Source organism: Diceros bicornis, chromosome 33 (assembly GCF_020826845.1).
Source record: "Diceros bicornis minor isolate mBicDic1 chromosome 33, mDicBic1.mat.cur, whole genome shotgun sequence".
NCBI classification, from domain to species: Eukaryota; Metazoa; Chordata; class Mammalia; order Perissodactyla; family Rhinocerotidae; genus Diceros; species Diceros bicornis.
The window spans coordinates 5094965-5117492 of NC_080772.1; the positions used below are offsets into that span (position 1 = coordinate 5094965).

The 22528-nt window shown below is 37.5% G+C and overlaps 1 pseudogene; it reads right to left on the reverse strand.

Annotated features, from left to right (window-relative positions):
- Window positions 1–6810: 6810 nt before the first annotated feature.
- Window positions 6811–8047, reverse strand: LOC131396622 (polyadenylate-binding protein 4-like; annotated as a pseudogene).
- Between the last annotated feature and the right edge of the window lie 14481 nt (window positions 8048–22528).

Consider the following 22528-nt stretch of genomic DNA (forward strand, 5'->3'; position numbering starts at 1 on the left):
TGACTGAATAATATTCCACTGTGTATATATATGTATATACATATATATAAAGAAGATGTGATATATATGTGTGTAGATATATGATATATTATATACATATATATGTGTATATATGATATATGATATGATATACACACACACATATATCACATCTTCTTTATCCACTATCAATTGATGGGCACTTAGGTTGTTTCCATGTCTTAGCTATTGTAAATAATGCTGCAATAAATATGGGAATGCATACATGTCTTTGATACTCTGTTTTCATTTCCTTTGGGTATATGCCCAGAAGTGGGATCGCTGGATCATATGGTAGCTCTATTTTCAATTTTTTGAGGAACTTCCATGGTGGCTGCACCAATTTACACTCCCACCAACAGTGCACAAGGGTTACCTTTTCTCCACATCCTCACCAGCTCTTGTTATCTCTCGTCTTTTTGATGATAACCATTCTAACAAGTGTGAGGTGATAATTCGTTGTAGTTTTGATTTGCATTTCCTTGATCATTAGTGATGTTGCGTGACTTTTCCTGTACTGTTTGGCCATCTGTATGTCTTCTTTGGAAAAATATCTATTCAGTTCCTCTGCCAATTTTTTAATCAGATTGTTTTTCTGCTATTGAGTTGTACGAGTTCTTTATATATTTTGGATATTAAACCCTTATCAGATATATGGTTTGCAAATCTTTTCTCCCATTCCACAGGGTACCTTTTAATTTTGTTGATGGTTTCCTTTACTGTGCAGAAGATTTTAGTTTGATGTAGTCCCACTTGTTTATTTTTGCTTGTGTTACCTTCACTTTTGGTGTTAGATCCAAAAAATCATCAACAAGACTGATGTCAAGGATCTTACCTCTTATGTTTTCTTTGAGGATTTTTAAGGTTTCAGGTCTTATGTTCAAATCTTTAATCCATTTTGAGTTGATTTTTGAGTATGGTGTAAGACAGTGGTCCATTTTCATTCTTTTGCATGTGGCCGTCCAGTTTTCTCAACACCATTTATTGAAAAGACAATCCTTTCACCATGGTATATTCTTGGCTTTTTTTAAATCATAAATTAATTGACTATATATGTGTGAGTTTATTTCTGGGCTCTTGATTCAGTTCCATTTATCTTTTTCTCTCTTTTTGTGCCAGCATCATGCTGTTTTAATTAGTATAGCTTTGTAATGTAGTTTGAAATCTGAGACCATGACCCCTCCAGCTTTGTTCTTCTTTCTCAGGATTGCTTTGGCTATTTGGGGTCTTTTCTGATTCCATACCAATTTTAGGATTGTTTGTTCTACTTCTGTGAAAAATATCCTTGGAATTTGGGTAGAGATTGCATTGAATCTGTAGATTGCTTTGAGAACTATGGACATTTTAACAATATTACTTCTTACAATCCATGAATGTGGAAAATCTTTTGAATTATTTGTATCTTTTCTGATTTCTTTCATCAACATCTTATAGTTTTCAGTGTACAGGTCTTTCACCTTTTTGGTTAAATTAATTCCCAATATTTTATTCTTTTTGATGCAGTTGTAATGTTTTTGTCTTTTTAATACAATATCATCCTATAAATTTTTGATAGATATCAACTACTTTTTTCCGCCTTTTTTGTTCTCTGATATCTTTCTATTCTTATCTGAGTTTTGCTCTCTCAGGTTACCAATTTCTTTAAATTCTTAGTGAACGTGTGTTATCCACTCATGTAGAAGATGACATAAAAGAAATACTTACTCTGTAAATGTGAGAAATCTTGTCAAGGATCAAGTTTTACTTTTGAGTAATAGAATAAAGAGCTGCCCATACTGAAGGCCCTAAACATGTCCTAATTTTCTCTAGAATGATGATTTTCTTGCTAGCTTTCCTAGTTCTTGCCAGATAATACAATCATCATTTTTAGAGAAATTACCTCCTTCTTTCCCAAATGGTATTCCCCTGGTTGTTGCACATTTGAATATGGGTGTGAAATGTGTCTTGCATAACTGGGAATTCCAAGTACTGAGTTTTAACAAGTTCTTCTGTTTCTACCCCATTTCTTACCCCTGCCTTTCATTGTACCTATGGTCTCCAAACACTAACTCTAATGGCTAAGATTCTTCCCAGGAAATTTGTCCGTCCTCCTGCTATAGTACCTTCCATCCTCACTGTCTCAGCAGACAACATGTTTTTGCATTTGGTTTCTGTCTACCAGAAAGTTATTCTCTGAATTCTCCATCCCTTAGTTTTATTCTGTACCTATGGAATTATAACTGTGTTATTCCTTTCCTATAATTTTAAAACGAGGTTTTGGTAATTACTACCTAATCTTTTATCTGGATTTAAGTGAAATAATGGTAATAATAGTAATGTAGTAATGAGTCTCTGTTCTGGGAAGCTGCAACTCCCTGTATTCATCTGTTTGTCTCACCCACCTTGGGGGCAGTGTTTTGCCCTGTGTCCTCCCCTCTCATGGATCCAAGAAAAGTTGATTTTTCAGTCTGTTCAGCTTTTTTATTTGTTGTTGGGATGGAGTGGTGATTTGTAAGCTCTTTGCATGCAGAACCAGAAACCAGAAGTCTGGCTTGTCTTTTCATTATCTTAAAAATGTCTTTCAAGGGGCCGGCCCGGTGGCGCAAGTGGTTAAGTGCGCGCGCTCCGCTGCGGCGGCCCGGGGTTCGCTGGTTCGGATCCCGGGCGCGCACCGACGCACTGCTTGGTAAGCCATGCTGTGGTGGCGTCCCATATAAAGTGGAGGAAGATAGGCACAGATGTTAGCCCAGGGCCGTCTTCCTCAGCAAAAAAAGAGGAGGATTGGCGGATGTTAGCTCAGGGCTGATCTCCTCACAAAAAAAAAAAAAAAAAGTCTTTCAAAAAGCAGAGGTTTTAAATTTTGATGAACCCAGTTTACGATTTTTTTTCTTTTTTTGATATGCCATTAGTGTCATATCTAAGGAATCTTTGCCTAATTTGAGGTCAAAAATATTTTCTCCTGTTTTATTTTTCCAGAAATTCAATAACTTTTTTTATTTTACATTTGGGCTTATGGATCAAAGTTTTTTGTTTTGTTTTGCTTTGCTTTTTGCATATGGATATACAACTGCTCCAGTGAAATATATACACATATAAGTGTTTCTGTGTGTGTGCATATACTATCTTTTTTGAAAATTTATCTTTCTCCACTGAGAAACAACTCTACTGAGTTGTCTCTAACTTTTTTTGAACATATATGTTAGCAATATATGTATCATATATTAAAGACTCTCTATTCTGTTCCATTGCTATATTTTTCTATCTTGATGTCAATGCCACACTTTTTTAATCTTTAAGATAAACTGTGAGATAGGTAGCGTTAGTCCTCTTTATTTTTTTCAAAGTAGATTAGATTATTCTAGGTTATTTATATTTCCATATGACTGATAAAATCTGCTTGTCAAGTTATACAGAAAGTCTGCTAGGATTTTGATTGGAATTGCATTGAATCTATAGATCAATTTGCAAAGAATTGAATTCTTAGCAATATTTAGTTTTACAATACATGAAATTGGTTCCTTTCTATTTACTTAGATTTTAATTTATCTCAGTAATGTTTCATAGTGTTAATATAGGTCCTGTATATCTTTTATCAGATTTTTCCCTATTTAATATCCTTAAGTATTTCATGCTATTCCAAATCCATTGTTTTCTTTAATTTAAATGTTCAATTGTTTGTTGCTAGTATATGTAAATATAACTGATTTTCATAGTGTTATTATATCCTGCAACTTTGCTAAACTTATTTATTAGCGCTAAAAGAATTTTGGTAGATTCCATGAGATTTTCCATTGGCAATAGTGTCATCTGTGAATAAAGACAGTTTTACTTCCTTTCCAATCTAGGTGCATTTTCCCCATTTGTTTCATTGCACAGGTTAGAACCACCAATATAATGCTGCTTCCAAATTGTAAGCAAAGATATCCTTGTCTTGTTCATGATCCAAAGGGCAAAGCATTCAATCTTTTATGACCAAGTTTAATGTTAGTTCTTGTTCTCTACCTCTCCCCCCCACTTCTCAGGTTGAGAAATTTTCCTTCTATTCCTAGTAAGCTAAAACTTTTTATCAGCAGTGAACCAAATTCATTTGGTTTTGTCAAATGAATTTTCTGCTTCTGTGGAGATAACTCAGCTTCCCTTTGGTCATTTGTTAGTATGATGAATTATATTGATTGATTTTTTCTAATGTAAAGCCATGCATTCCTGGGGTAAATCTCAATTGTTCATGATGTTTGTTCCTACTTGTTTGATATATTGTTGAATTTGCTTTCATAAAATCTAGTTTAGAATTTTTGCATTTATGTTAATGAGGGATATTGGTGTTTGGTTTTCTTTTCTTGTAATAACTTTATAAGGTTTTGCTATGAGAGTATCCTGGTCTCATAGAATGAGTCAGAAAGATTTCCCTCTTCTTCAATTTTCTGTAAGACTTCAGGTAGAATTATTACTATTTCTTCTTTAAATTATTGATAGAGGTCACTAGTAAAGCCACATAGACCTGGAATTTCTCCGTAGGAAAGAATTGAAGTATAACTTCAGTTTCTGTACTAGTGTTAGGACTACATAGATTATGCATTTCTTCCTGAATGAGCATTCACAGTTTGTGTCTTTCAAAGAAATTGTCCATTTCATTGAAGTTGTTGAGTTTATTGGCATGAAGTTATTCATAATATTCTCTTTTTTACTTGTCTGTAGAATAGGCACCAATAGCATCTCTCTTATTCCTGATATTAGTAATATGTATCATCTCTCTTTTTTTCCAGATCCAGTCCTGCTAGAGGCTTATCAAATATTTTATATTCTCAAAGAGTCAGCTTTTGAGTTTGCTGATTTTCTTGGTTTCTTTTCTGTTTTCTATTTCATTGACTTCTACTGTGATTTTTAATATTTTCTTTCTGTTGCTTATTTTGGGTTTTATTTTCTGTTTTTTTCTGGTGGTTTAAGATAGCAGTTGGGGTCACTGATTTTAGAGGTTTCTTCTTTTTAATGTAGGTATTTGCTGCTATAAATTCTCCCTAGGTACTATTTTCAGCATCCCACAAACTTTGATATGTTGTTTTTCCATTTTCACTAAGTTGAAAATACATTTTTTCCATATATTTGGGATTTTTCACATACCTTTCCATTATAGATTTTTAATTTAATTCTACCTTGTAGAATTTGGAGGAAATACTCAGTATGACTTCATTTTTTTTTAATTTATTGAGACTTGTTTTATGGTTCAGAATATGGTCTATATTGATAGATGTTTTGGAAGTATTTTAAAAAGATGTTTTTTTCTCTTTGTTTAGTACTTGTCCTGTCTCCTCTTTGTTCCACTTTTTTTTTCCTTTTCTGCCTTCTTTCAGACTAATTATGTTTTAAGATTCCATTTCATTTCTTCTCTGGGTTTATTAGTTATAACTTTTGATATTTTCATGTGATTTAAGGTTTATACTATCTTTGGCTTATCATCGTCTATCTTCACTGCCTATTTTACAATAAAATAATACACTTCTATTTCTCCCCTCCTATACTTTGGGCTGTTGCTGTCATATAGTCTATTTTAAATATGTTAAAACCTCACTATTTATTTTTTAAATATATTTACATACTAAGAAACACTTGTATATTTACCCATGTAATTACCATTGCTGGTGCTGCCTCCTCCTTTGTGTACTACGATATTTCCATCTGGTACTATCTTCTTCCAACTGAAAAAATTCCTTCACCACGTCTTTCTAGTGAAGAACTGTTGGTGATGAATTCTTTCAGCTTTGAATGTCTGGAAAAGTACTTATTTCACTGTTATTTTTGAAATGTATTTTCTCTGGGAAATTCTAAATTGAAAGTTTCCCCTCTTTTTCAGCAATTTTAATGTTGTTCCACAGTCTTCTAACTTGCAATGTTTCAGATGAGAAATCTGCTGTCATCCTTATCTTTGTTCTGTCATCTTTACCTTTGTTCTACTGTATGTAAGTTGTCTTTGTTCCTTGGCTCAAATAAAAATGTCTATTTGTCGGGGCCGGCCCGGTGGCGCAAGCGGTTAAGTGTGCGCGCTCCGCTGCGGCGGCCCGGGGTTCGCTGGTTCGGATCCCGGGCGCGCACCGACGCACTGCTTGGTAAGCCATGCTGTGGTGGCGTCCCATATAAAGTGGAGGAAGATAGGCACAGATGTTAGCCCAGGGCCGTCTTCCTCAGCAAAAAAAGAGGAGGATTGGCGGATGTTAGCTCAGGGCTGATCTCCTCACAAAAAAAAAAAAAAAAATGTCTATTTGTCATTGGTTTTGAACAATTTAATTACACCATGACTGGATACAGTTTCCTTCATATTTATTATACTATGGCTGCATTGGATCTGTGAAGTTTATAGTTTTCATAAAATTAGAAAAGTTCAAGCTATTATATCTTAAAATATTTTTTTCTATCTCTAGGAGTCTCCAATTACACATATATTAGGTTGGTTGAAATGATGTCTCAGGTTAATGATGCTCTATTAATGATTTTTATTTTTTCTCTGTTTTAATTTGATAATTTTTATTGTTTGTCTATAAATACATTAATTTCACCTTATGCATATATAATCTGCTGTTAATCCATTTCATCTTTAGAAGCTTGATTTGTATCTTTTCATAACTTCCATGTCTCTACCTAAATTTTTGAACATGTGCAATAGAGTTATAATAACTAATTTAATGTTCTTGTCTACTAATTCTAACATCCTGTCAATTCTAGATAAATTGTGACTTGAGATCTCCCACCTTGCTACCAGCCTGGATTAGGCCTCATCCGTGCTAACTGGTTAGGTGTATAATATGAAAATCTTCCCTGAGCCTATGGAACTCCTGGCACAAAGTAGCCACCAACTGCAGGCTGAAACTGATTTAAGATGACATTGGCTGGGAGTGCTCTCATTCCAGCCACCTGCTGCATATACTGGTTGCTTAAGTGAGCCATTCTCTCTGCCTTCCTCTGGGCCAGGGCAATACACAGTGGCTTGGAGGTCACCACGCATCCATTTATTTCAGTGACTGGTTTAGTTGCCTGCTCAGGAGTTGAGAAGTACATGAAGCCAAAGCCTTTGCTTCTCCCATCCCCCAGCATTGCCTTAGCACTGGTCAGTGATCCAAAAGGAGAAAACCTTTCCTTAATTTCTCGTCATCAATGGTGTCATCCAAGTGCTTAATGTAGAGATTCACCCTGATATCCACAATTCTCTCTTGTTTCAGCTGTTCAAATTTCTGTTTTAACTTAGCCTGCTGTTCCACTTTCTTCTGTGCATGACAAACAAATATGGTTTTCCCATTGATTTCTTTTCCATTCATCCCTTCCAGAGCCTTATCAGCACCCTGCTGCTCTTTGTAACTCACAAAGACAAAGACTTTGGATTTCCCACTGGGATCTCTGATCACCTTGACACTTAGGGTCTTACCAAACCAGTTGAACAGCTCTTTCAGACTCTCACCATCTACCTCTTCCCCAAAGTTTTTGATATAAATATTGGTGAATTCTTTGACTTTGGCTCCAAGCTTGGCTTCCAGCTCTTTTCTCTTTTCAAGACTGGAATCTGCTCACAAACAGTTTGCAGTCATTGAGGAGCATGCCGTTTATCTTCCTGATGGCCTTGTCAGCAGCCTCTTAGGTCTCAAAGGGACAAAGGCATAATCTTAGAGCTGTTCTTTTCATATACCACCTTGCAGGGCAGAATGTTTCTAAAAGCAGAAAAGTATCATAAAGTGCCTTATTATCTATAGATTTGTCCAGGTTCTTAATGAAGACATTTCCCACACCTGATTTTCTCAGAGGATCCCCCTGAGACCACGTGACACAGAGTGGCTTTCCCTTAATCATATCAGTTATGGTGTCTAAGCCCGGCTCAGCACCAGTAGGCTGCTGGAAGTTGACATAGGCATAACCCAGGTGGTATGGATAATCATATCATGGCAGATCTGGGTGGACAGCACAGGCCCTGCAGGACTGAACTTTTCATGCTGCAGGCCTCGGTAATGTCTGAGTGCAGGTCATTCACGTTTAGGGAGGCGATGGGGTAGCTGCTGACTTCAGTGTTCATTCACGTCCCCAGCCCCAACCATCCTGAGACCCACCAGGAGGACTTCTTGTAGGAATAACGCAGGTCAGAAGGGGCTCTTCTCAGAGCTGTGGCTCATGCCTTGGCCCACAGGTGGCACAGAGTGAAGCTAGGAGAATCTGTCGCAGGCCCAAGGAGACAGAGGACCAGAAAGAGGAGTTCAGGGACAGCTTGTGGGAAACAGCAAAACTGCAGACAAAATGCTCTTAAAAACAATGTGGCCCTCCCTGGGAGTTTGGAATTTTCAGTTGTCCTGGTCCGCAGCTCAAAAAAAAAAAATTACAATTTAGAATCCCCTCCAAATTTTCAAAATTCTTCAAGAGGCTGCCAAACGCTGCCCATGGCGACCTCTAGAACCCGTGCTTCTCTACAAACATAGGCCTCGGGCTTCTGGTAGTTTAAGATTACAGCAGCTAGGGGAAGAGGGAAACAAAATACTTCTTGTTGCCGACTGCGCAAGCCCTGGGAGGGCTAAGCACACAGCTGCCCTGACGCTGGGGCTGGGTGCAGGGAGCAGAGACATGTGGTGCGCCCCAGCACACTGGGCGAGGGTCTCTATTTTTTTTGTTTCCGATTTTGAATTGTTTTCATTTTTTTTCCTCTATCTCTCTCTTTTTTTTTCCAGGCTGCTAGACCCAAAGTAATAGCGGCTGCAGTTACCGGGGTGGAGAGATGGTTTGCTCTTTTTATATCTTCATTTTAATATATTTTAGGTGAGACAATAACTGTGTTTTAGCTTAAGTCAAACTTTTTCCTACTACTGGAGCAAGATCCTTTCTTGTGCTCTACCCAAGGCCCCAGAAATCGTGAGGTTTTGCCTCTACCTGTTGGGAAGCGTTGCCCCTGGCTCTACGAGCACTTAGTACTGTTCCCTCCAGTCCTTTCATGAGCTCCTGTGCAGCCAGAGCTTCCCTCACACACATGCGCTGATCAGTGCTTTGCTCAGTACTCAGGGCTGGCTCTCTGCAGCCGTCTCATGTTCTCACTCTGTGCACCTTTCTCCTCTTTGTTAATAGGTCCTCTAATTAACGCTGCTTTGGGTCACTCAGAATCTCAGCTGCATCTGCTCAACTCAGGAAGTGTTTTCAGCTTTACGTCCATCCCCTGTCCCTGTGTCTTGGTGTGGACGCTTGCAGGAGGCAGCATGCCTGGAGCATGGCAGCACTCATTCCATCTGTTTTCCAATTCTCAGGGACTGTCATCCTCCATTCTCCAATGTTCAGTGTCTTGAAAGTACTTCATCTTTATCTTCTTTGTTGTTGTTGTTGTTTTAAAGTGTGGGAGTAACTCCAGTCCTTGTGCACTTCGTTGTCTTCTGGCTTTCATGGACTCATAAAAACAGCCAGCTCTTATTCTTTCTGTTGTTCTGTTAAATGTACTATACCACCTGTGTTTTTTAATATTTATATCACTTTGGGGTTTGCTTCTTTTGGCTGCTTTATTTCTTCTTCTGTTCTCTGAACAGTTCACTAGTCATTGAGTATAATAACAATGCTACATATCAAAATCAGCTGGGTGACAGAGTGATCATTGTGATCACGTTGACCTGGGATAGTCCTGGGTTGAGTTGGGGAGTGTGAGAAATACCCTGTGTTAATTACAGGTTTGTCCTCCATGCTGGAAGTTTTTGCTTTCCCAGTTAAGGAATGTGGGCTTTCTCTCTCTACCTTTTCACTCGAGACACCCACTTCTTGCACTACCCATTACTTGGTAAAAGTCTTTTTGAGGAATTTGGCAGGTGACAAACAGCTGAATGCTTGGGACTTAACAAAAATCCCAATCTGTCACAATAGTTTATATGGCCCTTGAAGTCTGAATTGGTTTTTCTTCCTCCGTGAAGGGTCCCTTTGTCTAAGACAAGCTGGTGTTTTTCTTGTCTGTTCTTAGCACATGCCTCAGGGTGGAAAATAGCTTCTGGTTCCTACTCAGTTAAAAAGAGCTCTTCGCTCTGTGAAATTTAGTTTCTTTAGATTCTTTTGAATCCCCAGATCTCTGAAGTCTTTGAAAATATCTATGTATGTAATGATTTTTTTAAAGTTACTTGTTTCTTCAAGTTGTCATCTCCTGGTAGATTTGGAGCCACAACCTTCTACTTCTTAACCAGGAGCGGAATTCCAGGTCTTACTATTTCATGATAATACACGCACTAGCTTCTAAAAATCTGTATAAGTTATGTTTAATTTAAATATGTTTTCTGTATGCTCTTGATTCCCTTAGGAGTTGGAGTAGTTTGCCATAATTTTGTAAAATTTTTTGCTAATATTTAGCAATGTCTATTTATCAACTTACCTTTCTGTTTAAAACTTTCTGCTTACCTGTTCTAGGAAAGCAGTTGTCCAAAAGACCTAACAAAATACTGGCCGTACATGCTGCATTTCTTATGGGTGTGGGTGCTCTCTTCCTCCTGGGTGTTTGTAAGCTGTTTGGGGTTCTGTTCTTACTGGGCGACTAAGATTCCTTTCAATACCTTCTATTCTGAATAAATCTCTTGTTGCTGTCTGTTCTGTACAGTAGAGGTAAGAAATGCAGTAAAAATAATGTATTTCCCCAGTGAATCATCCTCCTGCTGCCCCAGGCCCTTCATTTAACTTGTATCCACATATTTGGAGATTGCCACCTCCTAGATTTTATCCTGAACTACTTCCAGCTCTGCAGCATTTCTTTGATTATATGAGCTTTGGGATGTGATTTGCTCAGACAATGCAATATTTTTCTTATTAAACAAAATTCTTTAAAAAATCTTTTCTCTTGGTAGTACTTTATTTACCCAGTACTATTGCTATTATAGATTCATTTCCTTCAAGTACTCACACACACATCATTTTTAGGAATCTGAGGCGGAAGGGAAGATGTATACATGTGTTCTGCATGTCATGTAAAACTGTTGTCTGAGAATGTGTTAATATACATTAAAAACAGATTACTTGTATTTCTGTGTATATTTGCGTGTTAGTGTTCACATATATCTGTAGGTACATAGGTCCACATATATTTATATATAACAATATAAACCATATCTATTATTATATCTATGGTCTACAAGCTAGACAGAGTCTCACTGTAGCATGCTGTTACATAGGTAAATGTTGAACACAAGTACACATAAGTCAAGAAAAAAATCCACTTAGTTTTTGTTTACAGTGTTCACACGATCATTTAAAGTAAAAAAAGTTACTGAATTAACTACTTGCCACTGAAACCAAAAGCCAAATCATTTTATTTGCATTCTGAATGATATTTTGGCTAAATTAACAAATGTTTTGATGCTGTGTACATACAACAAAGACAGTTTTTTCTTTATTTTAAAAAATCTAAACCAGAAATCCATTGGAATGCTCTTTATTATTTACCAATCAAGTTTTGCTTTACTTATTGCTATTATATAGGTAACATAAACATATTTAATAAAATATTGTAAAGAAATTTTTTAAATCACTCAAATTTTCCCGGTGCTCTTACAATGTCTGTTATAAGTTTAAATATCTTGCTTTCATATGATTTCTAAATAACTTTTTATACATAGTTGTTTTCATATTACTTACACATTATTATACCATTTCATTATCATTTGAGGCCTGTTATTTAGTAGCATTTGTAATGATATCATAGCATTCTACTGAATATGTATACCACCATTTTTGTATTGGACACTTATCTCCATATTTTGTAATTATAAAAAAATGAAGTGACTTTGTTTTACTTTTGAGTCCTTTGTTCTCACATATTTACTAAGTTTTTACTGTTTGTCAAGCTTTGTGATAAGCGTTGGGTACTATGGTGGAAGAATAGAAACCATCAGTCCCCCTATTTACAGTTTACAGGAGAGATAGACAATTTAAAATAGTGGAAAAAATAAGTGATAAGTATTGAAGAATGAGTGCTAGGTGAAGAGGAGAAAGAAGGTGGAGAGAACAAGAGAACAGTGATATTTCAGGCAGCTGAAAAAGCAGCTATGATCCATCACTAAAAAATAAATGAGCTGAGAGAGGTGGAGTCAAGATGGTGGTGTAGGCAGACTCGGAACTCACCTCCTCCCGCGGACACAGCCAATTTACAACTACTCGTGGAAAAATTACCCCTGAGACAGAACTGAAAACTGGATGAGAGGAACTCCTGCAACAACGGACAATCCTAACTGAGGTGGAAGAGGCAGAGACTCCCTTCTGGAGAGAAACAACGCCGCCTTCACAAGCCGCCAGCTTCACGGCCGCCGGGAGCAGCTCACAGGTCCGCAGCCTCCCTGGAGGCGCCCCCGCTGTGGGCATTTTGTGGACCCAGCACAATCGAGACCAGCGGCATAATATCTGACTTTGCCTGCTACTAAAGCATTGGGGAGCACCCCCAGAAAACTCGGTTCACAAAGAAAGTAAAACTGGCTCTTAAAGGGCCCACGCGCAAACTCACCCATTTCAGAAAGCATCCTAAAATCACCAGAAAGAAAGGTGCACAGTGCTATGGTGAAAAGAGTCTCACCTAATAGGCCCTGAGTGCATCTCAGTGAGGGGTGAGACCTCTCCAGGGACTGGGACATTGGCTGCGGCCATTGTTGTGGCCTGGTGTGGGCGTGCTGACACAGACGCCATTGGAGTTCTCCCTGAGGCATGCTAGCCCAGGGTCAGTCCCACCCACTAGAGCACCAATTTAATCCAGCTCAGCCAGGGCAGGCAGCCCACCCTAGAGACTGGCCCCACCCAACAACAAGCCCTCAGGCAACTTGTGGGCCTGCATAGATTGGTGACTGGATTCTCTGCAGCCTGGCAACTGAGCCGACTTGAGCGGGGCAGGGTGTGCACAAGGAGCGGGTGGAGGGTGTGGGGCGGTGGTGGAGTGTGTGGGGCTCCCGCCGTGGAGAGACTGGGTCCGCTTGGGGAGGTCGGGGCGCTCACACAGGGCAGGACTGTGTTGACTGTGTGTGTGGACCTGTGGGCGGCAGGGTTTGTCAGCTGCAGAAGACTCGTGCTTCTCAAAGACCCACATAGGAGGTTTGCCCCACCTTCCAAAGCCTGAAACGATTGGGTGCTCCTGTGCCGGAGGCCAGCCCCACCCAGCTGCAATCCTCAGAGAGCTGACAAGAGACCTAATAGGCTAGAGGCTTACAGCAACTGTAAGGCCCTGAGCCTAACAACCTGCCACGCTGGGGGCCTACTCACTTAAAAGAAATACTGCAACACAAATGTGATATCAGAACTTGCAGCCAACTGTGCTGGGGCTGCCCACACCTCATAAAGAGACTGAAGGGCCCACAACAACTACAAGCAGCTGAGCATTACAACAGCTGGCCAGGAGCATAACTCGGCCTCCCTGGGTGCCTACAGGGAGAACAAACAGGCCACAACAGAAGGACACATGTAGCCCACATAGGGGTCACCCCTGGAACATTGAGAACTGAGGGAAGCACACTGGAAGCCTCCTAAGGCATCACTTACATAAGGTCACCTATCCAAGAGCAGGAGAGGTAGCTGACCTACCTAATACGTAGACACAAGCACAGGGAAAGAGGCAAAATGAGGAGGCAAAAGAATACATTCCAAGTAAGGGAACAGGACAAACCCCCAGAAAAGGAACTAAGTGAAACAGAAACGAGCAACCTACCTGACAGAGAGTTCAAACTAAGAGTGTTAAGGATGCTCACTGATCTGGGGAGAAGAATAGATGAACTCAGTGAGAATGTCAACAAAGAAATGGAAGATATAAAAAAGAACCAATCAGAAATGAAGAATACAATACTGGAAATGAAAAATTCATTAGAGGGACTCAAAAGCAGAGTGGAGGATACAGAAGAACGGATTTGTGAGCTGGACGAAAGACTAGAAGAAATTACCCAAGGTGAACAGGTAAAAGAGATAAGAATTAAAAAGAGTGAGGACAGTCTAAGGGACCTCTGGGACAACATCAGGTGCATTAACATCCGTGTTATAGGTGTCCCGGAAGGAGAAGAGCGAGACAAGGGGGCAGAGAATCTATTTCAAGAAATAATAGATGAAAACTTCCATAACATAAGGAAGGAAACAGACAGCCAGGTACAGGAATCACAGAGAGCCCCAAACAAGATAAACCCAAAGAGGCCCACACCAAGACACATCATAATCAAAATGTCCAGAATTAAAGATAAAGACAGAATCCTAAAAGCCGCAAGAGAATGTCAAGTTACATCCAAAGGAAACCCCATAAGGCTATCAGCTGACTTCTCAGCAGAAACCTTACAGGCTAGAAGAGAATGGCATGATATATTTAAAGTGCTAAAAGGAAAAAACTTACAGCCAAGAATACTCTACCCAGCAACGTTATCATTCAAAATGGAAGAAGAGATCAAAATTTTCCCAGATGAGCAAAAATTAAAGGAGTTTGTCATCAAGAAACCAGTGCTACAAGAAATGGTAAAGGGACTGATTTAAGGGGAAAAGAGAAGACCACAAATAGGAAAAATTATCTATTTCCATGATTAGAACGTAATGGATACAAATACACAAAAAAGAGGTTAGATATGATATCAAAAACATAAAAGGAGGGAGGAGGGGAGTTAAAGAGTACAGCTTTCAGACAGAGGTCAAACTAAAGTGACCATCAATTCTGTATAGAAGAAGAAAGGAACAGAGAAGGACTACTAAAACACTGAGAAAAAAAAAAGTTAAAAAATGGCAGTAAGTACATGTTTATCAATAGCTACTTTAAATGTCAATGGACTAAATGCTCCAATTAAAAGGCATAGGGTGGCTGACTGGATTAAAAAACAAGACCCATATATATGCTGCATACAAGAGACACACTTCAGACCTAAAGACACTCACAAACTGAAAGTGAAGGGATGGAAAAAGATACTCCATGCAAATGGCAATGAAAAGAAAGCTGGGGTAGCAGTACTCATATCAGACAAAATAGACTTTAAAAGAAAAACTCTAAAAAGAGACAAAGAAAGGCATTACATAATGATCAAGGGAACAATCCAAGAGGATATAACACTTGTAAATATCTACACACCCAATGTAGGTGCACCTAAATATATAAAGCAATTATTAACAGACATAAAAACAGAAATAGACAGTAACACAATAATAGTAGGGGACTTTAACAATCCACTTACACCAACGGATAGATCATCCAAACAGAAGATCAATAAGGAAACATTGGCCTTAAACAACACACTAGGACAGATGGACCTAGTAGATATATACAGAGCATTCCATCCAAAAACCGAAGAATACACGTTCTTTTCAAATGCACGTGGAACATTCTCCAGGATTGATCACATATTAGGCCACAAAACAAGTCTCCATAAATTTAAGAAGATTGAAATAATACCAAGCATCTTTTCTGACCACAACGGTATGAAACTAGAAATCAACCATAGGAAGAAAATCAGAAAGCCACAAATACGTGGAGATTAAACAAAATGCTACTGAACAACGACTGGGTTAACGAAGAAATCAAAAAAGAAATCAAAAAATACCTGGAGACAAATGAAAATGAAAATACGACATGCCAGAATTTATGGGATACAGCAAAAGTGGTTCTAAGAGGGAAGTTTATAGCGATGCAGGCCTATCTCAACAAACAAGAAAAATCTCAAATAAACAATCTAACAATGCACCTAAAGGAACTGGAAAAAGAAGAACAAACCAAGCCCAAAATCAGTAGAAGAAGGGAAATAATAAAAATCAGAGCAGAAATAAGTGAAATAGAGACCAAAAAAACAACAGAAAAAATTAATAAAACCAAGAGCTGGTTCTTTGAAAAGGTCAACAAAATTGACAAATCTTTAGCTAGACTCACCAAGAAAAAAAGAGAGAAGGCACAAATAAGTAAAATCAGAAATGAAAGAGGAGAAGTTACAACAGACACCTCGGAAACACAAAAGATTATAAGAGAATACTATGAAAAGCTATATGCCAACCAATTCGACAATCTGGAAGAAATGGATAAATTCTTAGAATCATACAACCTTCCAAAACTGGATTAAGAGGAAGTAGAGAATTTGAATAGACCAATCACCAGTAAGGAGATCGAAACAGTAATCACAAACCTCCCCAAAAATAAAAGTCCAGGACCAGACGGCTTCCCTGGTGAATTCTACCAAGCATTCAAAGAAGACTTAATACCTACCCTTCTCAAACTCTTCCAAAAAATTGAGGAGGGGGGAAGCTCCCTAACTCATTCTACGAAGCCGACATTACCCTGATACCAAAACCAGACAAGGACAACACAAAAAAAGAAAATTACAGGCCAATATCACTGATGAACATCAATGCAAAAATCCTCAACAAAATATTAGCAAATTGCATACAACAATATGTTAAAAAGATTATACACCATGATCAAGTAGGATTTATTCCAGGGATGCAGGGATGGTTTAACATTCGCAAATCAATCAACGTGATACACCACATTAATAAAATGAAGAATAAAAATCACATGATCATCTCAATAGATGCAGAGAAAGCATTTGACAAAATACAGCATCCATTTATGATAAAAACTCTGAATAAAATGGGTATAGAAGGAAAGTATCTCAACATAATAAAGACCACATATGAGAAACCCACAGCTAATATCATCCTCAATGGTGAAAAACTGAAAGCCATCCCTCTAAGAACAGGAACCAGACAAGGATGTCCACTGTCACCACTCCTATTTAACATAGTACTGGAAGTCCTAGCCAGAGCAATCAGGCAAGAGAAAGAAATAAAAGGGATCCAAAGTGGAAAGGAAGAAGCGAAACTGTCACTATTTGCAGATGACATGATTTTATATGTAGAAAACCCTAAAGAATCCACCAGAAAACTTTTAGAAGTAATAAACGAATATGGTAAAGTTGCAAGATACAAAATCAACATACAAAAATCAGTTGCATTTCTGTACACTAACAACGAAGTAGCAGAAAGAGAAATTAAGAATACCATCCCATTTACAATTGCAACAAAAAGAATAAAATACCTAGGAATAAACTTAACCAAAGAGGTGAAAGATCTGTACACCGAAAACTATAAAACATTTCTGAAAGAAATTGAAGAAGACACAAAGAAATGGAAAGATATTCCATGCTCTTGGATTGGAAGAATTAACATAGTTAAGATGTCCATACTTCCTAAAGCCATCTATAGATTCAATGCAATCCCTATCAAAGTTCCAACAACATTTTTCACAGAAATAGAACAAAGAATCCTAAAATTTATATGGAACAACAAAAGACCCCGAATAGCTAAAGGAATCCTGAGAAAAAAGAACAAAGCTGGAGGTATCACACTCCCTGATTTCAAAATATACTACAAAGCTATAGTAACCAAAACAGCATGGTACTGGCACAAAAAGAGACACACAAATCAATGGAATAGAATCGAAAGCCCAGAAATAAACCCACACATGTATGGACAGCTAATCTTTGACAAAGGAGCCAAGAACATACAATGGGGAAAAGAAAGTCTCTTCAACAAATGGTGCTGGGAAAACTGGATAGCCATATGCAAAAAAATGAAAGTAGACCCTTATCTTACACCATACACAAAAATTAACTCCAAATGGATTAAAGACTTGAATGTAAGACCTGAAACTGTGAAACTTCTAGAAGAAAACATAGGCAGTACGCTCTTCGACATCGGTCTTAGTAACATCTTTTCAAACACCACGTCTGACCAGGCAGACGTTTTTCCTATTGTTTTCTAAAAACAATAGAAAAAATAAACAAATGGGACTACATCAAACTAAAAAGCTTCTGCACAGCAAAGGAAACCATCAACAAAACGAAAAGACAACCTAACAATTGGGAGAAGATATTTGCAAACCATACTTCTGATAAGGGCTTAATCTCCAAAATATATAAAGAACACATGCATCTCAACAACAAAAAAACTACCAACCCAATTGAAAAATGGGCAAAAGACCTGAACAGACATTTCTCCAAAGAAGATATACAGATGGCCAACAGACACATGAAAAGATGTTCAAAATCACTAACTATCAGGGAAATGCAAATCAAAACTACAATGAGCTATCACCTCACGCCTGTCAGAATGGCTATAATTAACAAGACAGGAAACAACATGTGTTGGAGAGGATGTGGAGAGAAGGGAACTCTCATACACTGCTGGTGGGAGTGCAAACTGGTGCAGCCACTATGGAAAACTGTATGGAGATTCCTCAAAAAAATCAAGGTTAGAACTACCATATGATCCAGCTATTCCACTGTTGGGTATTTATCCAAAGAACTTGAAAACACCAATTTGTAAAGGTACATGCACCCCTGTGTTCATTGCAGCGTTATTCACAATAGCCAAGACTTGGAAGCAACCTAAGTGCCCATCAAGGGACGAATGGATAAAGAAGATGTGGTGTATATACACAATGGAATACTACTCAGCCATAAGAAACGATGAAATCCAGCCATTTGTGACAACATAGATGGACATTGAGGGTATAATGCAAAGTGAAATAAGTCAGAGGGAGGTCAAATACCGTATGATTTCCTTCATTAAGTAGTAGATAATAACAACAATAAACAAACACATAGGGACAGAGATTGGATTGGTGGTTGCCGGGGGGGAGGGGGGAGGGAGGGTGGTGAAGGGGATGGTTCGGTACATGTGTGTGGTGATGGGTTGTAGTTGGTGTTTTGGTGGTGAACATGATGTAATCTGTGCAGAAGTGGAGGTGTAGTGATGCACACCTGAAATTTTTACAGTGTTGTAAACCAATGTTACTGAAATAAATAAAAAATTAAAAAAAATAAATGAAAAAAAAATAAATGAGCTATCAAGCCATGAAAAGACATGGAGGAATCTTAAATGCATATTACTAAGTGGAAGACACAATCTGAGAAGGCTATACCGTATATGACTCCTACTATGTGACATTCTGGAAAAGGGAAAACTATGAAGACGGTAAAAAATCAGTGGTTGCAGGGGGGTGTGGCAGCAGAGAGAGTTGAATAAGCAGTGCACAGCAGATTTTTAGAATAGTGAAAGTACTCTGTGATATTATAATGATGGGCGCATGTCGTTATACATTTATCCAAACCTACAAAATGGACAATGCCAAGAGTGAGCTGTAATGCACTTTGGGTACGGACTTTGGGGATTATGATGTGTCAATGTAGGTTCATCATTTAAAAAATGTACCATTCTGGTAAGTGATGTTGATAATGAGGGAAGCTATGGATGTGTGAGAGCAAGGTGTATATGGGAAATCTCTGTACCTTCCTCTCAATTTTATTGTAAACCTAAACTGCTCTAAAAAAATTGTGTTTTTAATAAACAGCTATGAAATGAGAACTAGAGGCAGGGTGGAGCTTACAGTGAACTGAAAATAAATGCAATACAGTCATAATGTGTAAGGGGCAGGGGACCGAATGACGGCTGAGGATGGACAGACTGAAAGATCAAAGTCATCTTAAGGAAAGTTGAGACAATTTCCTTAGGATGAATTTTTCAGAATTGAATTATTATCAAGAGTAATGACTATTCTTTTTCTTTCTTATAGCCATATGTATGGGAATTAAATATACTCATTTTAAAAATGTAAATCAGTTATCTAAATAGCAGTTTATTTAATACCCATTTAATTCTCAATGACAAGTGATGCTTCTTGTATTATACCTACTAAAAATTAATGAATTTGGAATCCATTTACTCTGTTCCATTTTGTTTATTTTTATGTCTATGGCACGCACCATTGATCCTCTTCATTTAACAAGCTAATATTCATATGACAGTAACTATAGTAGCATTTTCTTAGGCCAGTTATGTTTTCATCACATAAATGATAATTATTCAGTCACGTGCCCTGCAGTCTTAAATTGGCCATGCATTCTTCCAGAGAGAATATGTGTTCCTTCTTATAGGAAACAGGGATCACTATCAAAATTGGATCAATTTAGTACCCCTCAAGATTTCTAGACTTAATATTCCAGATTCCTTTTTCTTATAATGTATCTTAGTTTTATAAAAGGGTCCATTTTTCTCACCTTCCTGCTAGTACAAAGCTTAATTGCTAGATCACAGTGCTCCTATTGGTGATTATCTCCACATAATCCTTTTCCTCCTCTGTGGTTAACAGTTGCTACTACTTGTTATCAGGTAACAGTTTTGCAAGAGAAGGTGATGAGAGGGTCCATTTTCTTCATTCCAATTCAGGGCCTTCCTTTATCTCTGTATAAAAAGATCCTCAGACTAGCATCATCATCCACTCAATTTTAACTTGAGGAGATTTTTGAGCTGTTGAAAGTATTTTTAAGGATTCATATTATATCATTTTATTCTTACTTAGATATCATTCAAACACCAAAAATAAAATTTACCAATTTTCAATAGGATACATCTATTTTGCAATTATTATATTGAATTATTGGACCCTTTTATAAATCTGAGACACATTAGGGGATCTTAGTGACCTTATTTTTCTATATCCTATATGTTATTTTGCTAAATTTGCTGTTTTGTTTTCTAATCATGTTAGATATTCATTGCTGCACAGCAATTATTCCCAACTAGGTTAAAATATACTGAAATAATAAGGAAACAAAAGAATTACAGAATCCTTAAACACATGTGGCATATTGCAGCTGTGGACCAAATCCAGCCTGCCTCTTGGTTTTATAAATGAGATCGTCTTCAAGCACATGCATTATGTATTGTCTGTATCTCTGCTCATGCTACAAAGGCAGAGTTGAGATGAGACGATATAGACTGTATAGTCCACAAAACTGAAATGTTTACTATCTGGCCCTTCACAGCAAAAACTTGCCTACTCCTGCTTTAAAGTGTGATACTAAAGTACAATAAACTATCACTACTTTATTATCATTCAGTTTTCCTATTGCATCCTCCAGAGTTTTGCACTTTCAAAAAAGAATAGAAGAAGACAGGAGACAACATCTTTACAGACTGTTTTTTAACTTTATTGAACACAGCTGAGAATGAATTTTTCATTCTTCACCAATAATGGCAAAGAGAAAAAAAATGGTGGAGAAAGATGTCACAATTATTAGAAAAATCAGAAGATGAAAGCAAACAGACAGCAGAATTTGAGACTGTAATGATGATAATGAATTTCATTATGTAAATGAAATATCAGATAAATTTTCAGATGACAGTATTCTACATGATTTTCTCAAACTTAGGAATTTATGAACAGACATTGTATATTTAAGTAAAAAGGAAGTATGATGCTCATATCAATTTAATCATTCAACAGGAAGGATTTCATCATGCAATATTTTGTCACAAGATCCTGGCCCATCTTTGTTAGAAAGACGTGTCAGAGAGATTTTTCAGTCTTCATTATGTTTATGTGCCAAAGTTTACTTGATACTCTTGGGAAGTGGACAAATGACAAAGTGAATAAATGAAGGTGATTGGAAGGAAATAAATGAGGTAGATATAAAAAATTATTGGATAGATCTTTCTAAATGATACTTATAAATGAAAAATGAAAGATATGTAGTAATATAGCAAAGAAGATGGTTATCTTCTCTTCAAGATAATTACGAGCCATCTTAGGTTTCAAAAATTATTCAGATATTGTATTTTGATGGTGCAAGTGCAAGAAGAGTCACTTGTGATGAGAAGCTGGAACTGACATGTTTGGAATCTAGTATTAGTATTTACGGGATGGACTTCCAGGTCCACGCATGACAGCTGATGAGCAGTTGCTTGCATTCAGAAGACATTGCCCGTTGTGGGTACATATAAATTGAAAACTAGGGAAATAAGGAATAAATTTTGGCTTGCTAGGGTTAATTTTTATTACAGTTTCTAAGTTGCTTTTCATTATTTTTTTATTGTTACTCATATAAAATAAAGTGGACTTGTATAAAGGCTTAAAATGAGTCCACTGGACCCAGAGGGTACATGATAATGCCTTTATTTCCAACTATACTGATGGTTAATTTCTGGTTACTGAATTTACTTAACTGAGATTTTTATGTGACATGTCCATTTGCCCTATGTTCTGAATGCTACTGACAAATGATGAGCATCCTTTTAACATGTTTGCTAAATGACAAATCTAAAGAGAAGGTTCTTAGAGCATACTGCTGACATGAAAATCGTCTCTTGGTCAGTGGCTGTCATGTGGCTGGGAGAGTGCATTCTCTTCACTTTAGAGTGAAGAGAGTGCTACTTCACTCTCCTGCGGTAATATTCTGAACTTCTTCATCCTATCTTTTCCTTTCATCCCTCATTCTGTTTCTCTAAATCACAATTAAGTGTTAATGAGTGATTAATACCAACAAGAGTGGGCAATATCCTCAAGTGTGATGGGACATAAAATGCTTGTGAACTGCTGTGTCCAGTTAACCACATTCTCACTGAGCTCAGTGAGCCTAAGGAATAGCTTTAGTAGGAATAAGATTTTTATAAAGTATGCTTTAAGTTCACAAACTATAGAGTTATTCCGAACAACGCTACTTCAACTTTAATGGAAGGCCTGAGGACACTTAAATGTCTCTAATAAAAATAAATATTTTTATATCCA